The sequence below is a fragment of the Schistocerca cancellata genome, chromosome 11, assembly GCF_023864275.1.
Source record: "Schistocerca cancellata isolate TAMUIC-IGC-003103 chromosome 11, iqSchCanc2.1, whole genome shotgun sequence".
Taxonomy (NCBI): domain Eukaryota; kingdom Metazoa; phylum Arthropoda; class Insecta; order Orthoptera; family Acrididae; genus Schistocerca; species Schistocerca cancellata.
Genome location: NC_064636.1, coordinates 105,217,670 through 105,227,948, shown reverse-complemented (window position 1 = coordinate 105,227,948; position 10,279 = coordinate 105,217,670). Strand labels below are relative to the sequence as shown.

Here is a 10,279-nt window from a genome sequence, read left to right as displayed (position 1 = left end):
AAATATTTTTCACTAATGTCATTTCTTCCTATGAGGATTATTTAAACTGGTGGAGGCCGTATTACGATATTCAGTTGTTGGAGGGCTGGGCGTATTACGCTCTTCAGTTGTAGGCAACTGCTGTCCAACAGTGTAGCAGTGACCAGAATGAGATTTTTCACTCTGCAGCGGAGTGTGCGCTGATATGAAACTTCCTGGCAGATTAAAACTGTGTGCCGGACCGAGACTCGAACTCGGGACCTTTGCCTTTGGCGGGCAAGTGCTCTACCAACTGAGCTACCCAAGCACGACTCACGCCGCGTCCTCACAGCTGTACTTCTGCCAGTACCTCGTCTCCTACCTTCCAAACTTTACAGAAGCTCTCCTGCGATCCTTGCAGAACTGGCACTCCTGAAAGAAAGGATATAGCGGAGACATGGCTTAGCCACAGCCTGGGGGATGTTTCCAGAATGAGAATGCCTGCTGCACATCATCGTTTAACGGGAATCACTGATCCTTAAAGACATTTTTAAAGGAACAGAAGGCATGTAAATAACATAGGGAGAGATCAGGTGGCCGAGTGCCACGCACTTGAGTTGGCATAACGCCTATAATCTCTCCGAGATCGACCAGCATCCTCTGTCGAACTGCGATGAGCACAGAACGTGGCACGCCATTCCACAGTGGTGGTTTTCAACAAACATGCTGCCCCATACACATTTTCCATTCTCCAGTGTATGTCTGCCTGTTTGTGCTTCAACGAGCAACAAAAGAATAATAGTGCATTGTTGTTGTTTAAACACATTTGGTAATAACGTCGCCACAGTTCACATTTTTGCATTTACCTCATACATGTTAAAAAGACACAATTGCGATACTAATCCCTTGCCTACATGTCAGTGCTTATACAGGGTGAAAAGTAATTAAACCGACAAACTCTGGGAGGTTGTAGGGGACATCAAATCAAATATTTTTTCCTAATGTCATTTTTTCCTATGAGGATTATTTAAACCGGTGGAGGCCCTATTACACTCTTCAGTTGTTACAGGGCAGGCCGTATTACGCGTATGAGTTGTAGGCAACTGCTGTCCACCAGCGTAGCAGTGCACTGTCTCTGTTTACTAATGCAGCGATACACCTGCAGTGAGTACACTGATATGGTTGGTGCGTACTACGTAGCGCACCACAACGGACGAGCCGCACAGCGGGTTTATCAACAGCAATATCCTAATCGCCGTATCCCGCATCATACGACCTTTGCTGCTGTGTACCAACGTCTGCGTGAGACCGGGTCATTTAGCAGATTACCTGGACATGGACGCCGTCGCACGGTAAGAACGCTGCAATTTGAGGAAACTGTCTTGCAGCGTGTGGAGCGGGATCCTTCAATCAGCACTCGTGCAATTGTAACATGGGGACGAATCAGAGGAATGTAAGAACTGTTCTTCGAGAGCAATTGTTACGTCCATTTCACTTACAGCGTGTCCACAACCTGGAACCAGTTGATTATCCACCCAGAGCACAGTTTTCGCAGTGGTACCTGAAACAGTGTGAAATGCATCCTACATTTCCATCCTCTGTGTTGTTTACCGTTGAAGCAATGTTCGGGCGTGATGGAGTCTTGAGCATGCACAATGTTTGGAGTGAGGATAACCACATGCCACAGTTACTAGCGTTCACCAAGTGCGGTTCTTCGTTAATGTGTGGGTCGGTGTTGTTGGGGACTGTTTAATTGGGCCGTATCTGCTAACTAGGCCATTAAATGGCTGGCGCTGTTATAATTTTCTCGCCGGAGCATTGCAACTGCTGGAAGACGTCCCGCTCCCTACAAGACAACGCTCATGTGGTTCCAGCATGACGGGGCGCCGGCACATTTCAGTCGTCGTGTGCGTCGATTGCTGGACCGACAGTTCCCAGAAAAGTGGATTGGCAGAGGTGGTCCTGTACCGTGGCCTATCCCCAGATATGTCCCCTCTGGACGTTTTTGTGTGAGGAGAAATGCGCAACCTTGTTTACGCAACTCCTGTCGCATCAGAAGAGGATCTGGTTGCCCGGATAGTAGCAGCAGCAGCAGGAACAATTCAGGATACTCCTGGGGTTTTTGCCCGTGTCAGGCAGAACATTATCCGACGGTGTAACCTTTGTTTACGTGTCAATGGAGGAATTTTTGAAAATCTACTGTAATTGAAATTGGGTTTTGTGAATGTGTTGTCCCTAGTTCGTAAAAAAATAGATAAGTGTTTGTTGGTTTAATTAATTTGCCGCCAGAGAAATCTTCCTCTACCAGTTTAAATTCTCCTCATAGGAAAAAATGACACTAGGGAAAAATATTTGTTTTGGTGTCCCCTACAACCTCCCAGAGTTTGTCGGTTTACATACGTTTCACCCTGTATAGCTAAAACATACCTGCATCTGTTGCTACAGTAGAAAGAAGTTTTTCAACATTGCGGCGTACAAAGACATGGCTGAGGTCAACAGTGAAGGAGGACCGACTTAATGGCCTAGCTCTGTTCAACACTCACCCTCACATTGATTGTCCTATTGACGATGTAATTAACCATTTTCCAGGAAGAATAAGCCCACAGAATTCATCATTTAAGGAAGAGAAGCACAACTGTAACTTTTTTATATCATACCTCATGCATTATAGTCGGTGGCGACTTTAATCTACCCTCGATCATCATCATCATCATCATCATCATCATTTAAGACTGATTATGCCTTTCAGCGTTCAGTCTGGAGCATAGCCCCCCTTATACAGTTCCTCCATGATCCCCTATTCAGTGCTAACATTGGTGCCTCTTCTGATGTTATACCTATTACTTCAAAATCATTCTTAACCGAATCCAGGTACCTTCTCCTCGGTCTGCCCCGACTCCTCCTACCCTCTACTGCTGAATCCATGAGTCTCTTGGGTAACCTTGCTTCTCCCATGCGTGTAACATGACCCCACCACCTAAGCCTGATCGCCCTGACTGCTACATCTATAGAGTTCATTCCCAGTTTTTCTTTGATTTCCTCATTGTGGACACCCTCCTGCCATTGTTCCCATCTACTAGTACCTGCAATCTACCCTCGATATGCTGCAAAAATTATACCTATAAAGCCGGCGGCAGGCATAAAACGTCATCCGAAATTGTACCGATTGCTTTCTCAGAAAATTATTTTGAACAATTAGTTCATTAACCTACTCGAAGCGTAGATGTTTGCGAAAGCATTGGTTCAAATGGCTCTGAGCACTATGGGACTTAACAGCTCAGGTCATTAGTCCCCTAGAACTTAGAACTACTTAAACCTAACTAACCTAAGGACATCACACACATCCATGCCCGAGGCAGGATTCGAACCTGCGACAGTAGCAGTCGCGCGGTTCCGGACTGAAGCGCCTAGAACCGCTCGGCCACCACGGCCGGCTGCGAAAGCATGCTTGACCTCTTACCAACAAATAATCCTGTACAAATAGGAAGTATCATGAAGGTTACAGGGATTACCTACCACAAGGCAGTTGCTGCTAGGCTGAATACCGTAACACCCATAACCATCAAAAAGAAACACAAACTACATCTATTCAAAAAAAAGCTGATAAAAATGCTCCTAACGCCTTATTAAGAGACAGTCTCCACTCCTTCCGATCTGATCATGTAACCGTAGAAAAGATGTGGAATGATTTCAAAGAGATAGTATCGACGGCAATTGAGAGATATAGCCTATATACCAGATAAATTAATAATTCGTGGTACTGATCCCCCATTGTGCACAAAACGGGTCAGAAAGCTGTTGCAGAAGCAACGAAAACAGCATGCCACATTTAAAAAGACGCAAAATCCCCAAGACTGGCAAAGTTTTGCAGATGTTCCAAATATAGCACGTGCTTCAATGCGAAATGCTTTCAATAATTTCCACAACGAAACGGTGAATCTGCAGAAAACGCAAAGGGATTCTGGTCGTACATAAAGCACACCAGTGGCAAGACGCATTCAATACCTTCACTCCGCGATAACAACGGTGAAGTCACTGATGGCAGTGCCACTAAAGCAGAGTTATTAAACACGGGTTTCCGAAACTGCTTCACCAAAGAAGACGAAGTAAATATTCCTGGATTCCAATCAAGCACAACTGCCAAGATGAGAAACATAGAAGCAGATATCCTCGCAGTAACGAAGCAGCTTAAATCACTTAATAAAGAAAAGGCCTCTAGTCCAGATTGTGTACCAGTCAAGTTCCTCTCAGAGTATGCTGATAAAATAGCTCCATATTTAGCAATTATATATAACCCCTCGCTTACAGAAAGATGCGTACCTAAAGACTGGAAAACTGCTCAAGTCGCACCAATACCCAAAAAGGGAAGTAGGAGTAATCCGCTGAATTACAGGCCTGTATCACTAAGGTCGATTTGCAGTACGGTTTTGGAACATATACTGTATTCGAACATTCTGAAGTTCAAAATGGTTCAAATGGCTCTGAGCACTATGGGACTTAACATCTGAGGTCATCAGTCCCCTAGAACTTAGAACTACGTAAACCTAACTAACCTAAGGACATCACACACATCCATGCCCGAGGCAGGATTCGAACCTGCGACCGTAGCGATCGCGCGACTCAAGACTGTAGCGCCTAGAACCGCTCGGCCACTCCGGCCGACCATTATGAAGTACCTCGAAGAAAACGATTTATTGACACGTAGTCAGTACGGATTCAGAATATATCGTTCTTGCGAAACACAACTAGCTCTTTATACTCGCGAAGTAATGAGTGCTACCGACAGCGGATGTCAGATGATTCCATAGTTTTAGATTTCCAGAACGCTTTCGACACCGTTCCTCACAAGCGTATTCTAACCAAACTGCGTGCCTACGGAGTATCGCCTCACTTGTGCGAATGGATCCGTGATTTCCTGTCAGAAAGGTCACAGTTCGTAGTAACAGACGGAAAGTGATCGAGTAAAACGGAAATAATATCCGGCGTTCCCCAAGGAAGTGTTATAGGCCCTCTATTGCTCCAGATCAATATTAACGACATAGTAGACAATCTGAGTACCCCTCTTGGATTGTTAGCAGATGATGCTGTCATTTACTGTCTTGTAAAGTCATCATATGACCAAAACGGATTGCAAAATGATTTAGATAAGATATCTGTATAGTGCGAAAAGTGGCAATGGACTCTGAATAAAGTAAATTGTGAAGTTATTCACGTGAGTAGTAAAAGAAATCGGCTAAATTTCGATTACGCGATAAGTCACACAAATCTTAAGGCTTTAAATTCAACTGAATACTTAGGAATTACAATTACAAATAACCTAAATTGGAACGATCACATAGATATTATTGTGGGTAGAGCAAACCAAAGACTGCGATTCATCGGCAGAACAGTTTAGAAGGTGCAACAGGTCTACTAAAGAGACTGCTTACACCACGCTTGTCCGCCATATTCTGGAGTATTGTTGTACGGTGTGGGATCCGCATCAGGTGGGACTGACGGATGACATCGAAAAAGTACAAAGAAGGGCAGCTCGTTTTGTATTATCGCAAAATAGGGGAGATAGTGTCACAGACACGATACACGAATTGGAGTGGCAATCATTAAAACAAAGGCGTTTTTCGTTGCGACGGGATCTTCTCATGAAATTTCAATCACCAATTTTCTCCTCCGATTGCGAAAACATTCTGTTGGCACCCACCTACATAGGGAGAAATGATCATCACGATAAAATAAGAGAAATCAGGGCTCGCACGGAAAAATTTAAGTGCTCGTTTTTCCCGCGCGCCGTTCGAGAGTGGAATGGCAGAGAGACAGCTTGAATGTGGTTCATAGAACCCTCTGCCAGGCACTTTGTTGTGAATAGCAGAGTAATCATCCTTCGGGCCATAATTCGCAATTAGGTACTGCAGTGTTGTCTTCCATTTTGTGCTCCACTTCCCTTTCCCCACACACTTCATTCAACACGATATTCCGTCTAGTTTTGAAAGTGTCCAGCCATCCTGTGTGGTGCGTTAATCTCGTAATCCCAGTCCCTTTAGCGACTTTCACTGCCTCACTCTCATTCAACAACGTGGGTCCAGAACAAAACAAGATAAGTTTTTTGCCTACGCACTTACGAATCATCCCCACAGTATCTCGTTAATCTGAAGTGCCCTGTTCTTCGCCTTTCTTTTCATTTGCCCGTTCCCTTTCATCCATTCATCCTGTATTTTCGCCTTGTTACTTAAAGTTTCGGAAATCGTGTTTCACCGCATTTGGAACGCAACATTATTCACGCATGGAGAGTTTATTTTTCTCATCGCCTCGACTACCTTCATCTTTTCGTTGTTAGATACAGACCTTTTATTGGACGTCATGACGGCACCCAAGTCATGTAAAACTGGCAGAAAATAATGCGGGAATGCATTTCTTTCCCTTGCCGCGTAAAATCATTGTTTAGCGAAACAACACTCACCTCTTTCACATAACTGCATTGCGAGGGCTGTATAGTCTTGGTGTTAGAAAGTAGCCGTGGTCGTCTTTTCGATGCTTATTTGGCACCAGTGAATGCGGGTAATTTTTTTATTGTATGTATTGTATGTTATACAGGGTGCATCAAAAAGGTTGGCGCTAGCTTACACGGCTGAAAGTACACGATAATAGAAGCACAGCTCTAAAACGCACACCTTAAGAGCTGTGAGACATTCTCGATTGTCGATATTGTGAAACAAATCTCTTCTACTGCAAGGTGTTTGCTTTCTATATTTCGGGAAGTGGTAGTATGGACCAAAACAAGAAAAAAATGTGCAGTAAACACGTGCTATAAAAAGCATACCGTAACAGCTATGAGCACCTGTTCATCTTCGGTACTTTCGAACACAACTCTTCTAATGAACAAGTGCTCATAACCTAAGTGGTCACGATGTTGGACTGCCATGTGGACGAGCCGTGTTCGAATCTCCCTCGTGCCAGTTGCATTTATTTATTTACTTTTTCACAATATTATGAACTGTCTGTCAGAAAAGAAAAAAAAGGTCGATTTTCTCGGCTCTTGCGCTAGTTGTTGTCATTGCCTATATCGTCATTATCGACACGCGCGTCGCCCAGTGTGGCGTCAACCGAAAGACTTATTTAATGAAGGCAGGTATACAGGGTGGCGCACGAAATGCGTTACCACTTGTTTCTTTCACAATTTACGGCGCACATTAGATATCCCGCTGGGATCTCTACAGCAGTACCAGCGGAGCTTGGAAAAACAAATGAGTTACGAAATGACGTGTAATTCACGATACTGCCGCTAGGAGACTAGTAAGCAGCAACGGCTGACAATGGAAGACTGACGACACAGCAACGATCGGCAATTGTGTTACTTTTTCATGAAACAAAAAGCCTTGTTGTGACTCAGGAGCGTTTTCGACTACAGTTTAACACACGATGGGTCCTTTGCAAGAAGACCATCGACAGGTTGTACGATAAATTTGTACAGGAAGGAACAGTACTGGAAGCGAAGCGACCTCGGCCTAAGCCTGTTTGTTCGCCGGAGAATATTGAAGCGGTACGAGTTGTTGTACAGTGAAGTCCCGGGAAATCGTGTAGAAAGGCAGCAGTGCAACTGGGAATGTCCAGACGTTCCGTTCAACGCAGTCATAAAAGTGACCTCCGTATGTACCCATACAAGATGACCTGTGCACAGAAGCTCACTGAAGGACACAAGCACCAGAGACTACTGTTTGCTCAGTGGGCGGAGTATAGGGAAGAAACTCTCAACAACGTTTGGTTTTCAGACGAGGCGAATTTTCATTTAGACGGTGTGGTTAACAAACAAAATGTACGCTTTTGGACCACTGAAAACCCACAAGTACTTCATGAACGACAACATAATGCTCCGAGGATTCCAGCGTGGGCAGCAGTTTCCAGTCACGGACTTATTGGACCCTTTTTCTTTGAAGAAACTGTGAACAGCGAGGGTTATTTGAGCACGCTTCGCAATAGCTTCATTCCACAGCTTCTTGCTACTGCCTTGCCCTTCAACACGCAGTGGTTCGTGCAAGATGGAGGAACGCCACATACTGCAAACACTGTGTTGGAGTTTTTACACGAGCATTTCGGCATGGGGATCATTTCACTCAGGTTTCCAGGTCGCTTCAATCACGGACAAAATTGGCCCCCCAATAGTCCAGACCTCAATCCATGTGACTTTTTTCTTTGGAGGTACCTAAAGGGAAAATTTTTCCCGAAACTTCCACGTGATTTAATGGAGCTCAGAAGACTTATTCTTCAAACTTACAGTGAAATTACGGAAGACATGTGCCGTAGGGTAAACTTCAGTGTTCGTTTGAAGGAAGTTAGGAAACGAAATGGTGGACATATTGAGCATGTGCTGAGTTAGAACAAATCTCCATGGACGGCTCTTCATTGTAGTACATGTTCCTTTCGGATTGTATTGACAATAAAGTTTATATTCAAAAACAAAATGGTAACACTTTTCGTGCGCCACCCTGTAGTTACTGCAGTTGTATAGTTTCATACCTTGCAAGGCTACCGTCATTTACGATTCGGTTTAATTTGAGCAGGAACAGCAACTGCGTCTTGCTCCGCAAGGAATGTTGGTAGAGGAGCCGCCACATCCGATTCTTGAAATGGAAACGCCGCGAGCCAGTGAAACGGATAATCCGTCATAACGCTGGTAGCTGTGTGTGAAACCGAAAGTCGGCGACGGGGGATTAGCTTTTGCCGTCATGGTGCAGAGTAGCCTTTCACAGGCGCGCCTTCTCTCTAGTAACAGGAGAAAGTCGCGTTTAAAAGCGCGCAGTCAGCTGCGGCGGCCGGCACTTGTTTTACCCCCACCTCCTCCTCCTCCTCCGCTACCCCAGTCAACAGTCAGTTGGCGCTCTCGTGAAGGTCAAACAGAGCAGGAGCGGCGCATGCGCACTGCGCCGCGGAGAAAGCGCACGCTATCGCGGGCATTTTAGCTGGCGCGCCTAGTCCGGGCAGCAGAGAGTCTTAATTGAGTTTTTATAATCACTCTGTCGCAGAATCACCAGGGCCGGCCCAAGTTCCAAACGTCACGAGCTGCCGCTAGGGGTACCAGAACCGACAAAGATCCCTCTGTACAGGAAATGCCGAGTCGCAGATTTGCGCAACAAAAAGACCGTCACAAATAAAGCTTTAGGCCAGTAAGGCCTTCGTCAAAAATAGACGACAAACATGCACACACACGCAAAGGCAACTCACACACACATAAAGCAGTCTCAGACAACTGTTAAGTGTTGGCTACAGTTGTCTGAGACTGCGTCACGTGTGAGTGAGTTGCGTTTGCGCGCGCGCATGTGTGTGTGTGTGTGTGTGTGTGTGTGTGTGTGTGCTGTCGTCTATTTCTGACGAAGGCCTTACTGGCCTAAAGCTTTATTTGTGACAGTCTTTTTGTTGCGCAAACCTGCGACTCAGCATCTCCGCTATAAGGTGAGTGGCAACTTCCCTTTTTAATAATATTGTTACGTTCCATCGTGGATTTTCCATTGTTTGATCTCAGTACAGCAAGTATCACAATTAGTGACGGCGGCAGCACTCAAATTTTCGAATAACCAGGCATGTTATAAGACTGAAAGGAGAAACGTTGCCTTACATCGTCGCGAAGATTCGTGGTGACCTTGAAAAGCAAGTTTACAAACAGTCTGTTTTGCTCAATTTATTTGTAGTTGTGAAAGTGAAGACATTCATCAATTAACCTTTTATGACTATCACTCAGCATGTATGTGAAAGTCAAACATAAATTTTAAAATAAGGTACCCAGCACACCTTTAGAGCTGAAAAGTTGAAACACGCTCACACCACATTGGCAAACCACTTCACGTAAAAGTAACACCACGCTTTTGACACAGAAGCGCTAGTAAGCAGTAATCGGTGCTGTAATCATGTTCCATCGAGGTTTATCAGATGCGGAAGTCGCGCATTTTATTAACGATACCGACACTCCGGATATAGTACAGAGCGATTCAGATAATTTTGAACAGTGAAGTGCTTGAAAATACGTCTTCACTCACAATTACTTTCCGTAATTCTGCAGCATTCGCATTTCTGCAGAACGTGTATGTACTGTAAGCGACGTATGCAGTTTCATATAGCGTGATATTCTTTTTAGTGAACGAGATCAAAATGCCTCTGAGCACTATGAGACTTAATTTCTGAGGTCATCAGTCCCCTAGACTTAGAACTAATTAAACCAAACTAACCTAAGGACATCACACACATCCATGCCCGAGGCAGGATTCGAACCTGCGACCGTAGCAGTAGCGCGGTTCCGGACTGCAGCGCCTAGAACCGCTCGGTCACAGGGCCGAGA

The 10,279-nt window shown here is 44.9% G+C and overlaps 1 non-coding gene across 1 annotated transcript; it reads right to left on the bottom strand.

Annotated features, from left to right (window-relative positions):
• Positions 1–212: 212 nt before the first annotated feature.
• Trnaw-cca (transfer RNA tryptophan (anticodon CCA)) lies at positions 213–287 on the bottom strand. Its single transcript has one exon. It is a non-coding gene; the product is annotated as a tRNA-Trp (tRNA).
• Positions 288–10,279: the final 9,992 nt, after the last annotated feature.